This window comes from Pteropus medius, unplaced genomic scaffold (assembly GCF_902729225.1).
Source record: "Pteropus medius unplaced genomic scaffold, Ma_sr-lr_union100, whole genome shotgun sequence".
Taxonomy (NCBI): Eukaryota; Metazoa; Chordata; class Mammalia; order Chiroptera; family Pteropodidae; genus Pteropus; species Pteropus medius.
In genome coordinates this window covers 297,416-315,166 of record NW_024345872.1, presented here as the reverse complement: position 1 = coordinate 315,166, position 17,751 = coordinate 297,416, and the positions used below count along the sequence as shown (strand labels likewise).

The following is a 17,751-nucleotide window of genomic DNA, read 5'->3' as shown; positions in this document are numbered from 1 at the left end:
ATGAAGTACATATGTGGTAGGATTTACTATTCCCATTTTCCAGATGAAAAATAAAAAGCAATTGCTACATCTGATGTAGTCTAGATCCAAGAATAAAGAGTTTCCCCATTGGATATTTGGGGTCAGCCTAGAGTTAGCCCTGCTTTTGGGTGAAGACCAAATAACTGAGCCAATATATTTTGGCATAGCTTGCCAATAAAAGTCCCCATCCTCCCTCCATCCAACATGCCCACTAATTCACTCCTGTTTCCCATCTCTCTCAAAATAGAAGCTCTGGATTACTAAAGCAGAATGCGGTTTCAAATTGGCATGGAGACCATGCTATAGAGCTTGAAAGTGGATAGAGAATGGAAATGGCTAAGTGGGCAACTCAATTCCAGGGAAGAAGGTGGCAAGATGCCTGGCCTCCAGGCTTACATAGCCTTCAACGCAGACACATATGCATGCATGCACACACGCATGCACGCATGCATGCACGCATGGGTGCATGCACACACACATCCAAGGGGAAGCCCAGAGAGACAAGGACACCCAGGGGAAGGGGCAATTGCCTCCTTTTTCCCTACAGAACATGCACAGAAGCGAGGCTACGTTAATGAGAGGAAGCAGTTATGGGCTCCTGAGGCCCAGGAGCACATTCCTGCCTTGTATCAAGAGCTGAAACCAAAGATGGCAGAGCTCCCAAAATGGGAGCTGAGATGACTGTGGGCCCTGAACAGACACTGGCTCTGGTTCTTGAAAATAAAAGCCCATACAGAAGGAATATTTCCCATGGATCCAGATGATGCTCAACTATAATTTTATGCTTAGAGAGAGAAATGTAAAATCCCAGAAAAAGTGATGAGGTTCCAAGCATTTCTGTAGACCATGCTTGAATAGCTCAAAAAGGTCATGGGGTTTACCAAAGGGCATCACCAGCAACAAGTGATGGAGCTATGGAGGCCTGAGAGGTCCACACTGAACCCTCACAGTAATGTGGTCTGGGATCACCTTACTATCTTAAATTTGGGTACTGTTTCCCGCTTTTTCTAATGTTTTCTCATCATCCATGATTGACTCAATCTTCTCAAAAACCCCATGACAGATGAGGAAAATGAGGTATGAAATGGTTAACTGACTTGACTGCAGTTACCCAGAAAACAGGCAGGGAGGAAAAGGACCCAGAAAGGTTTGGCATTCTGGCTGTAATCTGAATCTTCAGATACCTAAGGGACTTGAGCTCTCCCTGAGATGGACCTGAGAACCCCGGACTGCTCTGCCACAGAAGGGAACAGAGAGCCAGTTCAAGGGGCCTCAGCCCCTGGTCCTAGACAGGTGTTCAAGCAGTACCTCCGCTGACCTCAGACTCTGTTTACTCCCTTGGACTCACACTGTCCACCTGTTTCTTCCTCCCAGACAGTCCTCCTAGAAAGCAAATTCCCCACCCGCATATCCAGGGAGGCAGATTAGCACCAAAGTTGCAAGCAAAGACTTTGGAATCTGTCAAATATGTGTTCTAGATTTAATTCCGCCACTTAGTAGCCCTGTGACCTCGGGAAAGTCATTTAACCTTGCCACCCAGTAAAATGAAAATAACTGCTGTTACAAGATTGTTTTAAGATTTCTCATTTTTTTAACATAACAAACATTTATATAGTACTTATTATGTGCCAGAAATTACTATAAGTACTTCATTAACTATTAATTCACCTAATCCTGTAACAATTGTACAGCAAGTCCTCAAATAACATAAAGTTGATGAGATGCTTTAGGAACTTAACTCTTGTTTATATCAATTAGCCTATGGTAAAATTGGTTTCATTATACATGGTTTTGCTTAAAGTCACAGAACCTATCAATGATATTAATGAGGATTTACTGTACTGTTCCAATTATGTCCACTTTAAAGGTGAGAAACTGAGACTCAGAGAGAGTAAATAATTTATTTGAGGGCACAACATTCACTTGGTGATAATCAGGATGCAAACTCAGGCAGTCTGGCTCTAGAGTTTGTAGATTTAGCCAGTGTACTCCGCAATTCCCTGCTACTATCTCCACACCCTGCCCTCCGCCAAAAAAAAGAACAGGAAAAGCCTGACACTGAGGAGATAGGCAGTGGAGAGTTGTTATCATTAACGGAGATAGTAACGGTAGTACATTAGCAGCAGCAAAGTTAGTACTTGTTCTCACTGTCTCTCCACATAGAGGCGAGACCCAGCTCCTCCCTATTCACATGACCCTCACCTTCACAGCCTGCTCCGCCCCAATGTGGCCCCAGACCCCGCATCACACAGTGGCCTAGCTTAGCCTCTAATACAGGACTCCTAGCTCCCGAGGTTCCTGTCACGAGCGCAATGCGGCTGTATAGACATCTCAGACACAGATCTCATTTGGGGTGGCCAGGAGACTGCCCCATCAGCAGTGTCCTTACTCTGAGGGCTGCTTACACCCTGTTCCACGAGTTCCTCCTTGGAAAGCCATAGAGAGTGTTAAAGTGAGTGTGAATACCACTGGCAGCCAGGGCCAAGGAAGAGCAAGAGGATATAGGCAAAGGAAGAAGTGTAGGAAAATAGGGAGAAGAAAGGAAGAAGATGAAAGAGAAGAGGGGCAACACAAGAAATCACACACACAAGTGGCAAGAAGAAGAGAGCTAAATGGGAGCAAGAACCTACCACTGGTAATTTAATAAAACATATCTATTAAGTATTTATGCACCATGTGCTGTGCTAAATACTTTCACCTGTGTTATCTCATTTAATTACTACAGGTTTCCTGTGAAGTAGGAAGTATGTTCATCCCCATTTAACAGATAAGGAAACTGAGGCAAAGAGATGTTAAATAGCAACCAAAGAAGCAGCAGCAGAGCAGGGACATGAGTAAAGGACATTCAACAGTGGAGAAGAAAAACGGCAGTTTTCTTTATTCAGCACTGAACCTGCGCCACGTGCCAGGAACTCTTTCATGGAGCCTTCCCATCTCCTTTTCCTCATTTTGCAAACACTACCTGTAAAATGTCATACTTCCCCCAGAAGAAGTTCCATTTGGCTAATTCATTTCTATCCTACAGAACTCATCTGAAACTCCATTCTAATGTACATATCCTGGTTCCTTTTCAGCTGCAAGATTCCCAAAGCTTTAAACAAAAAGTCCTATATCACTGTGATTGAAAGTCAAAAGCAGTAATAAAGTTTTAAGCTGCACGGGTTATTATCTTCCTTCTTACACCCAAGTCAACTTTGATTTTAGACTCTAAAGAGCAGAGTGGTAAAGTTCTCCAGGCCTCTGGAGTCAGATTGCCTGAAACACTGGGCGCATGGACTCCGTTCATGGCAAGATCCTCTAGCCCACAGACTTGACAGCTGTATCACCACACTGTGCCATGGACCACCAATCCCACCCTGCCCTACATCCCTGGTTACGTCAGTCGCCCTAAGAAGCCTAAGACTCCCTGGAATCTGCCCAGCACTTGAACTCTAATTCTCACATAGCTCTGTACATCCCCTAATCTGACCCCACCTCCCACTGCTCCCCAATTCTTGAAACCCTTCCACTCTATCTTCTGGAACCCAATGATATCATTAGCAAAAGCCCCTATATCCTCACACTCTTCTCTGAGCTGTCCCTTCGCCTTCTTGCTGTAATGGAAACCTGCTTCCCGGCTGAGGACACTGCTAATCTTACAGCCCCCTCAAGTGGTGGGTGATTTTCCTCCTATATTGCCTTTTACCTCCGGGCCAGTAGGGGTCCTGTCTGTTCCTCACTGCTACTTCTAAACTGCTGTCTCTTCCAGACCATTCTCTCTGCCTCCTTCCTAACCACTCCCCTGATGTGAGTCTCATGTCATTGTACTCTACCATCCACTACTCTTATTACAGCCATCTATGAAAACTGTCCATGTATATTCCCTTTCAGTCCTTGAAGACTTTACTTCTGGACTCCCTGTCCTTTCTGACATACCTTTGTCAAAATTCCTGTGTTTCCAATATTTAGCAATACTCTGGTCTCGCAATGCCTTGACCTCTATTTCCCTCAAGATCTTGTCTCCATCTTACCTCAGCCTGTTATTCCCATGGTCAAAACTGACATTACAAATACTCTCCAACCATCACCTCCTATCTATCCAACTCATACCTCCTCATATCCAACTCTAACAATCTTTCAAATTCATTGGATCCTACCACCTTTTAACTGTCACTTACCGACCTCATGTCCTCACTTCTATGCTTACCCATCACTCCCTTCCAAACGCCCTCAATTCCCCAGACGCTCTTTCTCCTTTTTTCCTACTTACCTCGCAAAACCACAATTCTGGTTAAATCCAACTCTTGCCTTCACATTCCTATATTACGTAAGTAAGCATGGCGGGAGAAAAATATAAAGGTATGCTATTAATCCTTTAAATTTACGACTGCAAAATTTGAGTGGGCCCTTAATTCAACCCATGATCCAACTGCACTTCCAAGTCCATTTACTCTCCTCTCTCCTAAACAACTATTTCACAACTTCTCCTAGTTCCTCAAACTCTTCCCCACCCTCCCCACCAGATGGTGATACAGCTTCCTATTTAACTGGATGAAAAAGGAGCAATTGGAAAGAATATGCACAAACTTCTACCTCCACATGGCCCGCCCTCCTCCCTGAACCACTCCCACAGCTGCCTTTTCTTCTGCTGCTATGTAGGAACCACCCATGCTGCTAGCTAAAGCACTAGATCCTATCTTTTCTTGCCAATTCAACATCACACCTGCAATCGTTCCTTTTTTCCACTGGATAGTTCCCATCAGAAAACAAACAAGTTATAACATCTTTCATCTAAAGAGACAACCATTCTTGATCCCACATTCCCCTCTGGCCACCACCCTCATATTTCTGCTTCCCTTTATAGCAAAACTCTTTAAAACATTTGTTTCTCATTGCCATCACTGCCTTTTCTCTGAACTAACCTTCCATTCATTGCAATTAAATTTTCACACCCACCATGCCCCCTAAATTGCTTTTATTGAGTTTACCAATGACTTCCACATTCCTAATTCCAATGGGCAACGAGGATGGAGGCTAGCCTCTGCGGCATCTTTGCACGAATCTTAAATAGCTGTCCGTTCTTCATCCTCATACCAGGGTGTCAGGGTGATTTGTGGCACAATCACCCCTTTGTGTAGTTAACTATATATGCTGGCCCTGGTCAATTTCAGGCTTCATCTCACTTGACCTATCAGCAGCATTTGATGCAGTTGATCACTGCCTCATCCTTAAAACACTTTCTACACTGGACATGTAAGGTGTCACTGTCTTTTCTTTCCTTCTTTAAAGATTTCCATCCTCAACCTCCTTTGCTAGATCTTCCCCATGTCCATCACCTTTAAATATTGGATGGACCCAAGTCAATTCTGGCTCTCTTTTCTAACTACTCTCACTCATTAGATAATCTTATCCAGGTTCCTGGCTCTAAATACCATCTATATACTGATGACTCCCAAATGAATATCTCTAGTTAGAGTCAACTGCTAAGAATGAATTTATAGCTCTGTCATTTAGTTGCTATGCACCTTTGGGCAAAGCAATCTTGCTGAGCTTCAGTTGGCTCATTTGTAAAATGTGAATGATAATAGTACCTAACTCATCAAGTTGTGGTGAAACTAGGTAAAATATTGCATGTAGAATTCTTGACCCAGTGCTGGCACATGATATGTACTCAATAAACATTAGCTGTTATTATCATACACTTCTTTAACCATCAATCTAGCCACTAAGTCATGAAGCGGGATTTCAATTGCTGCCAGCAAGACTTATGCCAAATCCCAATGGCTATAAAGCTCTTTTCACCTCATCACTCTGCCTTAGCAAGAACCTCCAGCAAGAGATGGTGGCACCTGAGCCTGCCCTATAGGCCTAAGTCGCATATCTGTATATTAATTAAATGACTACCAGGATAATGTTAGCTTCCTAACTCAATCCATTCTGTTGGCCCATCCCTGAAGACCTCTTTATTTTCAAAGGAATGGCAAGACTGATCTCTTCTCACCAATGACAATCCTATTCTTATTCTCATCCAATCAATTTAAAAAAAATACTTAGTAAGGAAGAAAAAAATAGTGTAGATGATAGAGGGAGGCTTTGCTCATTCCTCTTTCAACCAAATCAAAGTTGGGACAGAAACATGGAGCAAACAGCAGGAAAGTTGCCTGGGATCTAGATAAACAAGCCCTATAAATAGGGAGAGAAATAAGAAATCACCCTGCAATGGGAGGAGGTAGGACAGGGCAAGAATGCAAGGCCCCCTGGGTCCCAAGCAGCTGAGAGATACAGAGGCTGCAGTAGTGGTAGCTGCAGACATCTCTTAAAGGGGCCGTGTCAGTGAGCGGACTTTTTCAGTGACAGACCTGCTCCCTCTGAGTACCAGTGCCAGGTTGGCTGCTCGGAGAGCACCAGGGACTTACAGGGGGACAATTAGTTGTCGGAGTGAGAGCAGGAGGAGGGGATCTCTCCCTGACAGAAGTGCTGGCAGTACCCATTGTTCCTCTGTTGAGCCCTCCCCGCTCCCAGTGTGCAGACTCAGTGTTGCCATACCTGAGATGTCATCAAACTAGATGACAGGGGTCGCTCTGCTCAGAAGATTTCCTGAAACTCTGTCTCCTCCAACTCACGGCCATACCCAAGCCACATCCAAGTATGTCCTCTGCAAGTTGGTGCTCTTTGCTGAGCAGTGCCTAGACTCACACTGGTGGCAGCTGACCTCGGTTTCTGGTGTGGTTTCTTGAGGCAACTATGAGCGTAGTATCTGTAAATTGCTTGTTGAATTTTTTTTTTTTTTTAGGTCAGGCAACCCTTGGTTGACCCTCTGAATGCAAGAACCTTGTCTGACTTACAATCCCTTATATTTTTTTTTTTTATTTTTTATGCCTACAGCATCTGGTCTTCCTAGGTGGTGTCCCATCCAAGTACTAACCAAGCCCGATCCTGCTTAGCTTCCGAGATCAGATGGGATCGGGCTTGTTCAGGGTGGCATGGCTGTAGATTGCTTGCTGAATCTTAACAGGTGGCCCCCCAGAGGGGCACAGGCTGGAACTAAACTTAGCCTGCAACTGAACCTCTCTCAGGACTGTGCCACTGGACACCTATGACACAAAGCCACACTAATAAGACCGGGAGACTTAGGAGCTTTGCTTAGTATATAGAAACAGACACAGAAAGGCAGCCAAAATGGGAAGACAAAGAAGCAGAAACTATATGAGAAACAGAACAGAGATCCAGGAATAATGGAGTCAAGCAATCTAACAGATGCAGAGTTCAAAACACTGGTTATAAAGATGTTCAATGAACTTAGGGGAAATGTAAATGAATTCAGTGAGAACTTTAACAAAGAGAGAAAAACATAAAAATGGAAATGGAAATTATAAAAGGGAACCAGTCAGAAATGAAGAACACATTATCTGAGATGAAAAATATATTAAATGGAATAAACAGAGTGAATAAAGAAGAGAATCAAACGGCCGATATGGAGGACAAGGAAGCCAAAGACACTCAATTAGAATGGCAAGAAAAAAATAAGCCAAGACTATAATAATAATTTAAGGAGCTTATAGGACATTATTAAATGTAAAATATATATGTCATAGGGGTACCTGAAGGAAAATAAAACATTGAAGAGCTATTTGAAGAAATAATGTTGGAAAACTTCTCTCACTTGGTGAAGGAAATAGACATAAAACTCCAGGAAGTTCAGAGAGTCCCAAAAACCAGGGACCCGAAGAGGCCCATGCCAAGATACATCATAATTAAAATGCCAAAGGTTAAATACAAAGAGAGACTCTTAAAAGCAGCAAGAGAAAAGTAGTTAGTTACCTACAAGGGAGCTCCCATAAGACTGGCAGGTGATTTCTCAAAAGAAATTATGCAGGACAGAAGGGCTTGGTACCAAATATTCAGCGTAATGAAAACCCAGAATCTATAACCAAGAATACTTTATCCAACAAAACTATCCTTTAGCGTTGAAGGACAGATTAAGAGCTTCCCAGGCAATAATAAGCTAAAGGAATTTATCAACACCAAGCCAATATTACGGGAAATGTTGGTGGAACTTCTTTAAGAAGAAAAAACATATATCAAAAACAGGAATAAAGAATAGTAATAACTATATTCCTATCAACGAGTACCTCAAATGGAAAAGAATTAAGTGTTCCAACCAAAAGACAGAGTGGCTGAATGGATAAGAAAACAAGATCCCTCCATATACTGCCTACATGAGATTCACTTCAGATCAAAAGACACACACAGTCTAAAAGGATGTGGTTGGAAAAAGATATCGCCTTGATGGACCAAAAGGGTATTGTGTTGAATGAAATGGGTGGTTAAAGACAAATATCACATGATTTCAAGTACATTTGGAATCTAAAGAACAAAATAAATAACAATAACAAAAGTAGAAATAAACTCATACAGAGAATATTTTGAGGGCTACTCGATGGGAGGGAGGTTGAGGAGGACAGCAAAAAAAAAAAGGCAAAGGGATTAAGAGGTATAAATGGATAGATGCAGAATAGACATGGACATGTAGAGTGTTGCATGGGGAAGAGGGTTAATATTGTTGTAATAAATATGTAAGGAGGAAGAGGGGTATTAGATTTAGTGGGGTGATCGCTTTGCAAGTTATGTGGATCTCTGATCACTGTGCTATACAACTAAAAGTAATATATTATTGTATGCCAACTATAATTGAAAAAAAATACTCATTGAATTGTACAATGTAAACATGAGCAACTGTCTATTACATTTCAATAAAGTTGTGGGGTGGGGTGGGGAAACACTTATTGAGACACTACTTGGTGTCTGGTAATGTTCCTGGCTCTGGCCATACTGCAATAATGAAGACACAATCCCTGCCCTATAAGAGTTCATAGTCTAGTTGAGGAGGCTAACAGATAAAGGGGTAATGTCAGTGCAACAAAAGATCGTGGAAGGACCTGTAGACGAAGCATTAGATTTGGTTTGATTTTCCTTTAAAAGTTAGGGAGAGTCCTGTAATGATGTACAGTTGTGTAGAGCTCCTGCTGGTGGCTGGGTTCAGGGGGTGCTAATAGAGTCAGGAAGACTAGTTAGGGACTGGCAATAGAAATCTCTAAATCAAGATTAAAGCAGAGGCATCAAGACACGAGAGGATGGGCAGATTTGAGAGAAGGTAAGGAAGTTGAATCGTCAGGAATAAGTAATTGATTGGATTGAGGGTACATAGGAGTAAGAGTTGTAAAGAAGTCAAATATAACCTCCAGGCTGATGGCCTAGGTGGCTGGAGGGATGCTGGAGCTTCTCCTTAAGTTGGGGCACACATTCAAGTTAGCATATTAAAGGAGGTGGGATACAGAAAAAAAAAACTGAAGAAAAGAAGAGAAGAGAAAAAAGAAAGAGAAGAGAAGAGATGAGACAAGATGAGAAGAGAAAAAAAAAAGAAAGAGAAAAGAAAAAGAAAAGAAGCTGGAATGATGCTTAGTTTGTGAGGTCAGTGTGATAGCCCGGCAGGACGCTCTTAAGTCAGTCAGGTATGTGGGTCTGGAGAGGATGAGAAGAGTTAAGAGGCAAGTGATATACATGTAACATATGCGTATGTGTGATAAAACACAAACGTGGAAAAGTAAAAGGATAAAATTCTAAAATGCATTAAAATGCTAATATTATCTTTAATCACCCCAATAGAACATCTAATGCAACCCACTTTGCAGACCGCTGCTCCACAATACTTTTTTGGTTGTTTTTTTTTTTCTCAAATGTCCTCAATTTTTTATTAAGAATATTTAATTTTTAAATTTATTTTTCAGGACATTTTTTTAAATTAATTAAATTTTTAATGGTGACACTGGTTAACGAAATCCGGTTTCAGCTGTACATTTTAACAGTAAGGCATATATATATGGCTCATATATATATTTACATTGTGTTCACATCCCATAGTTAGATTTCTTTCTGTCACCACATATTTGACCTCTCTTACCCCATATACTCCCCACTCCTCCCTCTCCCCTCTCTTCTGGTAACCACTAGTCTATAGTCCATGACCATGAATCTCTCTTCATTTGTCCTGTTCATTTTTTGCTTTTAGGTTTATATCCCACATACAAATGATATCATGTAGTTTTCAACTTTTTCTGTCTGGCTTATTTTGCTTAGTATGATTATCTCAAGGTCCATCCATGTTGTTCCAAATGGCAAGTAATATTCTTATGGTTGAGTAATATTCCATTGTATATATGTACCACAGCTGCTTTAGCCAATCATCTATTGTAGGACACTTGGTTGCTTCCATGTCCTGGCCACTGTGAATAATGTTGCTATGAACATCGGTGTGCAAATATCTTTTCAGATATGAGTTTTCAAGTCTTTGGGGTAAATAATGAGTAGAGGGATTGCTAGATCATATGGTAGATCAATCCTTAGTTTTTTGAGGAACCTTCATACCGTTTTCCATAGTGGCTGTACCAATTTGCAGTCCCACTAGCAGTGTATGAGGGTTCATTTTTCTCTGCATCCTCTCCAACATTTGTTATTACTTGTCTTGTTGATTACAGCTATTCTAACAGGTGTGAGATGGTATCTCATTTTGTTTTTGATTTGCATTTCCCTAATAACTAGAGATGTTGAGCATCTTTTCATATGTTTTTTGGCCACTTCTATGTCTTCTTGGGAGAAGTGTCTGTTCAGGTCCTCTGCCTATTTTTTCATTGGATGATGATGATGATGATGATGATGATGATTATAGTTGTATGATGATTACAACTATAGTTGTATAGTTGTATGATGATTATAGTTGTATGTATATTTTGGATATTAGGCCCTTATCAGAGGCGTTCCTTGCAAATATATTTCCCCATTTGGATGTTTGTCTCTGCCTTTTTGATGTGCTCTGCTGTGCAGAAGCTTTTTAATTTGATGTAGTCCCATTCATTTATTTTTGCTTTTACTTCCCTTGCCTTTGAGGTCAAATTCATAAAATCCTCTTTAAGTCCAAAGTCTATGAGTTTAATTCCTATGTTTTCTTCTATGCAAGTTATTGTTTCCAGGTGTATATCCAGGTCCTTAATCCATTTTGAGTTAATTTTGGTGTGTGGTGATAGACAATGGTCTACTTTCATTCTTTTGAAGGTGGCTTTCCAGTTTTCCCGGCACCATTTATTAAAGAGGCTTTCCTTTCTCCACTGTATGTTTTTGACTTTTTTGTCAAAAATTATTTGCACATATAAACATCGGTTTACTTCTAGACTTTTGATCCACTGGTCTGTGTGTCTGTTTTTCTGTCAATACCATGCCGTTTTGATTACTGTCACTTTGTAGTATGATTTGAAGTAGGGCAGAGTGATGCCTCCAGCCTCATTCTTTTTTCTCAGGATAGCTTTGGTGATTAGGGACCTTTTGTGCTTTTATACAAATCTGATGATTTTTTGTTCTCTTTCTTTAAAAAATGCTTATGGGATTTTGATGGGGATTGCATTAAATCTGTATAATGCTTTAGGTAATAAGGTCATTTTAACTGTGTTAATTCTTCCAATCCAAGAACATGGAATATTTTTCCATTTCTTTGTATCTTCTACGATTTCTTTTAATAAAGTCTTATAGTTTTCATTATATAGGTCCTTCACATATTTATTAGGCTTATTCCTAGGTATTTTATTATTTTTGTTTCAATTGAAACATGATTTTTTTTCATTTCTTTTTCTGATAACTCATTATTAAAGAGTATAGGAATGCTATGGATTTTTGAACATTGATTTTGTATCCAGAAACTTTACTGTATTTACATATTGTTTCTAGTACTATTATTGTGGAGTCTTTAGGGTTTTCTGTATGAAGAATCATGCCATCCACAAATAGTGACAGCTTGACTTCTTCATTTCCTATTTGAATGCCTTTTATTTCTTTCTCTTTTCTGATTACACTCATTAGGACTCCAATGTTATACTGAATAACAGTGGTGACAGCGGACAACCTTATCTTGTTCCTGATCTTAGAGGAAAAGTTTTTAGTTTTCACCATTAAGTATAATGTTGGCTGAGGGTTTGTCATATATGGCCTTTATTATGTTGAGGTACTTTCCTTCTATACCTATTTTATTAAGCGTTTTAGTCATAAATGGGTGCTGTATCTTGTCAGACTTTATCTGCATCTATATTGATATGATCATATGATTCTTATTCTTTATTTTCTTTATGTGGTGCAGCACATTAATTGATATACATATGTTAAACAATCCCTGTGCCTCTGGAATGAAGCCCATTAGATCATAGTGTATAATGTTTTCAATATATTTTTATTGGTGAGTTCAGTCCATTTACTTTAGGGAGATTAATTGAAATATGAGGTTTTCCTGTAGCTATTTTATCCTTTGTTTTCTAGTAGCTCAGTGTTTCCATTGTTTCCTGTCCTTGCATTTCTATATATATATATATATATATATATATATATATATATATATATATACACACATACATATACATATACATATATATATATATATATATATATATATATATATATATATATTCAATTTTGGTTGGGTTTTGTGGATTTTCTCTCTGGTCCTTCTTGTTTTATGTTAAGTACTTCAGCTCTGAATCTTTCGTGTGTAGTTACCATTACAAATATGTAGAGGATAGTTATACATATACAGTCATCCATTTTCTTCAATGTGTGCCTTATCTCCATTCCTCTTTGCAAATTGGGATCTTTGAATCCTCTTTTCAGTCATTGTTGTCTCAATTTGTCCCTGTGTATGCTGAACGTTCATTACTATCTTGCTACAGCAATTCTCTTCTTATTGTTTAAGCTTAATATATCCTGTTCTTAATAAGGGTTGAAGTGCTCTGCTTCTGTCTGCCTGCTAGTCACCTTACTCATAGTTTTGTACTTTTTTTGTTATTTTATTTCAGGTGGTCTGACTCATTTCAGTATCTCCTGTAATGCAGGCCTCATAGTGGAGAATTCCCTCAATTTTTGTATGTCTGGAAAGGTCTTTCTTTCTTCTTCATATGTCAAGGAGAGATTTACTGGATACATTATTCTTGGCTGGTAGTTCCTTTCATTTAATAGTCTGAATATTTGATTCCACTTCTTTCTGGCTTGTAAGGTTTGTGCTGAGAAGTTCGACAATAATCTAATGGGTTTTCCTTAATAGGTTACCATCTTCTTTTCCATGGCTGCCCTGAGAATTCTTTGTCATTGATTTTTGATAATTTTAATACAATGTGTCTCGGAGAAGGCCTTTTTGGGTTGAGATAATCGGGGTTTTGTTCACTTCTTGAATTAGAAGCTCCAGCTCATTCCTTAGATTTGGAAAATTCCTGTCAACTATTTGTTTGAAAATGCCCTCTGATACCTGCTCCTTTTTCTCTCCTTTTGAAATAGCCGTTAATCTTATGTTTCTTTCCTGACGGTATCAGGTAGCTCTTATATTTCTTTTTTCTTTTTTTCATTCTTCAGTTTCTCTCGTCTTCCTTCTGATTTATTTCTAAATTACTGTCTTTGATATCACTGATCCTTTCCTTCATTTGGTCAACTCTATTTCTCAAGCTTGCTATTTCATTTTTCATCTCTTTCAGTGTCTTCTTCATCTCCAGAAGTTCTATTATTTGGTTCTTCTCGAAGGTTTTGATCTCTTTGCTAAAGAACTCATTCTGCTCATCTAGTTGTTTTTTCAATTCCTGAAATCATTGATATAAATTATTTTGGATCTCATTGTATTTTTTCAAAAGTACCATCCCAAATTTCTGTCACTTAAGTCACATATTTCTATGCCTTTAATCTTATTTTCTGGAGATTTTGCTCTTTCTTTCAGAGCTGCCTTGTCACCCTGGTTTTTCATGTTGTTTTATGTACTATTTCTCCGCCTGGACATTAGTGGGAGTGTATTCTGCTTTTTTTTTTTTTTTTTTTTTTCCTCCATAAAGATTTATTAGAGGTCTCTCTTTGGCCTATTGCTTAAAAGGTGTGTTTCTTTTAATTTCCGGTAGGTAGTGTCCAAGCCTCTTGGATCCCTGCTTTGAATCTTGATGATGTCTTTTTTTTTTCTTATAAATATTAAATCACGATTGCTACCTTCGGTCTCAGTCCCTGTCAATCTTGGGGACAGTTTCAGTAGCACTTTCTCAAATTCCCCTAGGACTCTGCAGTGTTGGGTCTTGGATGATATGGGGTGGAGGGAGGGCGTGCTCTGGGTTAGTGAGTGGGGGTTGCTGCTAGTCTCTGTTTCTCAGCCTCATGCTTCGCAATGGCGGCTCGGCTACTAAGACTCAGCTGTTGCCCCTCTGCATTTAGTTTCCACTCTGCTTTCTGCCCTGATCCTGGGGTACTGCTGCCTGGAATTTACAGATCCCTCGGGCAGGGCTGTTCGGGGAACTAGCTGCAATTTCTCCCCTCTACCTCCTCCTGCAGGAACTCTGGCTGTGACAGGCAGGTTCATTGTTCCTCCCAATCTACCCCAACCCCAATTCCTGCCATTCTGATCTCTGGAAGCTCTTATGCACAGATAACTCATTCAGCTGTGCTTGTATGCAAGTTGGGTTTTGTTTGTTGAGATTCAGATATTCAACTTATTGTTATTTCAAGGGGATAGATCCAGGGACATCCCGTCTGATTTTTTTTTAAGTTAAAAATACATTTTTTGAACAATTGGGAAAATTTGAATATAAACTGATTATTAAAGTGACAGTATTATAGAATTTTTGATAATTTTCTTTTTAGTTTTTTATTTATTTATTTATATTTTAGGCGAGGCAACCCTTGGTTGACCTCGCAGACTGCAAGGACCTTGTCAGTTTACAATCCCTTATATTTTTTTTATTTTTTACGCCTACAGCATCTGGTCTTCCTAGGTGGTGTCCCATCCAAGTACTAACCAGGCCCGACCCTGCTTAGCTTCCGAGATCAGACAAGATCGGGCTTGTTCAGGGTAGCATGGCCATAGACCTGATAATTTTCCTGAATGTGATAATGGTATTTTGGTTGTACAAGACAATGTTCTTCTTCTTAGAATCTTCAGGCTGAAGCACTTAGAACTGAAGTGTAAAGATGTCTGCAACTTTTTTGATATGATTCAGCAAACTTACATAGAAATAGAAATGGACTTAGAAAGTGAAGATGGAAAAAGGTTATTGTTGACTCTAGCTGGAGGGTATATAGTCATCGTTCACTATATTATTATTCAACTCTTCAATATGTTTGAAAACTTTTATAATAAAAAGTTGTATTTTTTAATTTAAATGAAATAAATCTGAACTAATAAATGAATAAAAAACAAGGTGTACTCATTTTGAACAATGATTTGTCAATATTTATCAAAAATTTTAAATATCCATTCACTAATGTCACTTCTAGGAGTTTATACTAACAGAGATACTTGCATACATGTTCAAAGCTGTATGTATAAAGATGTTCATTGCAAAACATATGTAATAATATAAAAGCAAACTAAATGTCCATTAGCAGGAGAGTCATCAAAAAATACTCTGGAAGTCTAACTATGCAACCATTTACAAGAAAGGAGGTATAACCATTTGGTAGGTAAAACTGAGCAAATTTATATTCTACAAAGCATGATCCTTTTTGTAGAAAAAAGGGTAAATTAGTATTTGTATTTTTAGATGTTTATAAATGCATAAAAAAGGACTGGGATTATATTTAGCAAACTGGGGAGGGGAGCAGGACTGGGAAGGAGAAGTTGGAATAGGGAAGGAGAAATCTTGACTTTGAATTCTATATACTTGTATAATTGGATTTTTACAACAAATGAATATATTCATTTATTAACCATGTAGCTAAGAGTTTTTAAAAGTTGAAGAAAATGGTCAAAAGAAAAATGTACCAAACTGTTAGCAACAATTACCTCTGAGAGTGGGAGGGGAGAATTTCCATGTTATATTCTTCATATCTCTATATTGCAGGAATCCTTAAACAAGAGGATGTATTAAGCTATTAAGGATTAGTGTGAATTTTCTACTCTTTAAGAACCCCCTCTCTCAGAGTATTAGAGCATATAAAGAAAATAACATGTAAAGGGAGAGTCTATAAACTCCCTCAAATCCTTTGTTCTCATTGTACCTTCCCTTGTGATCCCATCTCCACCCCCAGTTAGGACAGATTCTCATGGTCTGATGTGGAGAGAGGGAGCGGTGAGTGACAGGATGGGGGAGACAGGTCCTTACTTTTGGAGTCCAAACCCTATCGGGGCAGTTCCTGACTTCCTTCTTGGTACTCAGAGTCCTTGACAGAGCCAGAGGAAAGAGTTGTGGTTCTCAGGTGGCTGTACCTGGTGGTACATCTACTTGTGCGAGTGTATTTCCTGGTGTAAAAGATATAGCAGCCCGGACCTGCCTGCCTTGGCCAGGCAAGCCCATAGAACTTTACTGAGTGGCAATTTTGTGTCAGCCAGCCTGTGGATATGCTGCTTCATTTAGCTGTTTTCTTTAACCAAGGTGAAAATAAAACTTCCTAGCTCCTCTTCTCCTGCCTCTAGCGGACTTAGGAGTTGCCTGTCATCCTGTGAAACCACAAAGTGCCACTCTTTAGCATTGTTGCTGGTATCAAAAGTCATTTCTTGGACGTGGTTCCATAGTGTAGCTTTTAGCATGTCTGCTTTACATGCAGAAGGTCCTGGGTTCACGCCCCAGTGGAGCCACGGTCCATGGTCTACGGCCATGCCACCTTGAACAAGCCCAGTGTCTGATCTCGGAAGCTAAACAGGATCGGGCTTAGTATAGTACTCAGATGGGAGACTACCTAGGAAGACCAGGTGCTATAGGCATAAATAACAACAACAACAACAACAACAACAACAACAACGACAACAACAACAATAAAAGTCATTTCTGAAAAGGCAAGAAAGAAAGCACTGGTGTTCTGACCACCTAATAATAATAATAGTAAGAAATAATATTTGAGTGTTCCCAGCAGATATGTCATAACTAAGTCTGATGCATTTTCCTGAGCTGTAATGAGGAGGTAAAGAAGATAATGATTATCATAATTGTTTTATACTTACTGATTCTTATGGGCTGAATTATATTCCCCCAAAATTCAGATGTTGAAGCCAGAACTTCAGAATGTGACTTTATTTGGAGATAGGGCCTTTAAAAGAGAAATTAAGATAAAATGAGGTCCTATGGGTAAGCCCTAATTTAATATGACTGCTGTCTTTTAAGAAGAGAAGATTAGCATACGGAGAGACAGAGAGGAAAGACCACATGAAGACACTGGAAAAGACGGCCACCTACATGCCAAAGAGAGAGGCCCTCAGAAGAAGCCAACACTAGTGACACTTTGATCTTAGACTTCTAGCCTCCAAAACTGTGAAGAAATGTTCTTACTGTTTAAGTCACCCAGTCTGTGGTATTTGTTATGATAGCCCAAACAAATTAATACACGGCCCAAGCATATACTATTGAGCCAGGCCCTGTATAAAACTTTGCAACTATTAACTCCTTTCATCCTTATAACACATTTATGAGGTAGCCTCTATTGTTATTCTTCAATTTTAAGGAGAGAAAACTAAAGCACAGAGGTTTGTGTAATAGTAAAATACTGGAAAAGATTAAATGCTCACCTCAAGGAGAATGGACAAAGACATTGTGGTATATTTATACGATAGAATATTATACCACAGTGAAAATGTACCTACAGCTATACTCAATAATAGCAATGAATATTAGTAATATAACACTGAATAAAATAAGCAAATCCAAGAAGACTACGTATAGCATAATACTCTTTTTATAAGGCCCAAAAAACAACTAAAAT

At 39.4% G+C, this 17,751-nt stretch overlaps 1 protein-coding gene and 2 pseudogenes across 6 annotated transcripts in view; all 3 read right to left on the bottom strand.

Annotated features, from left to right (window-relative positions):
- TMEM164 (transmembrane protein 164) overlaps positions 1 to 17,751 on the bottom strand; it is a 182,220-nt gene that overhangs the window by 53,461 nt on the left and 111,008 nt on the right. The window lies entirely within an intron of this gene.
- LOC120612347 (uncharacterized) lies at positions 6,877 to 6,995 on the bottom strand (annotated as a pseudogene).
- On the bottom strand, positions 14,807 to 14,925 carry LOC120612329 (uncharacterized; annotated as a pseudogene).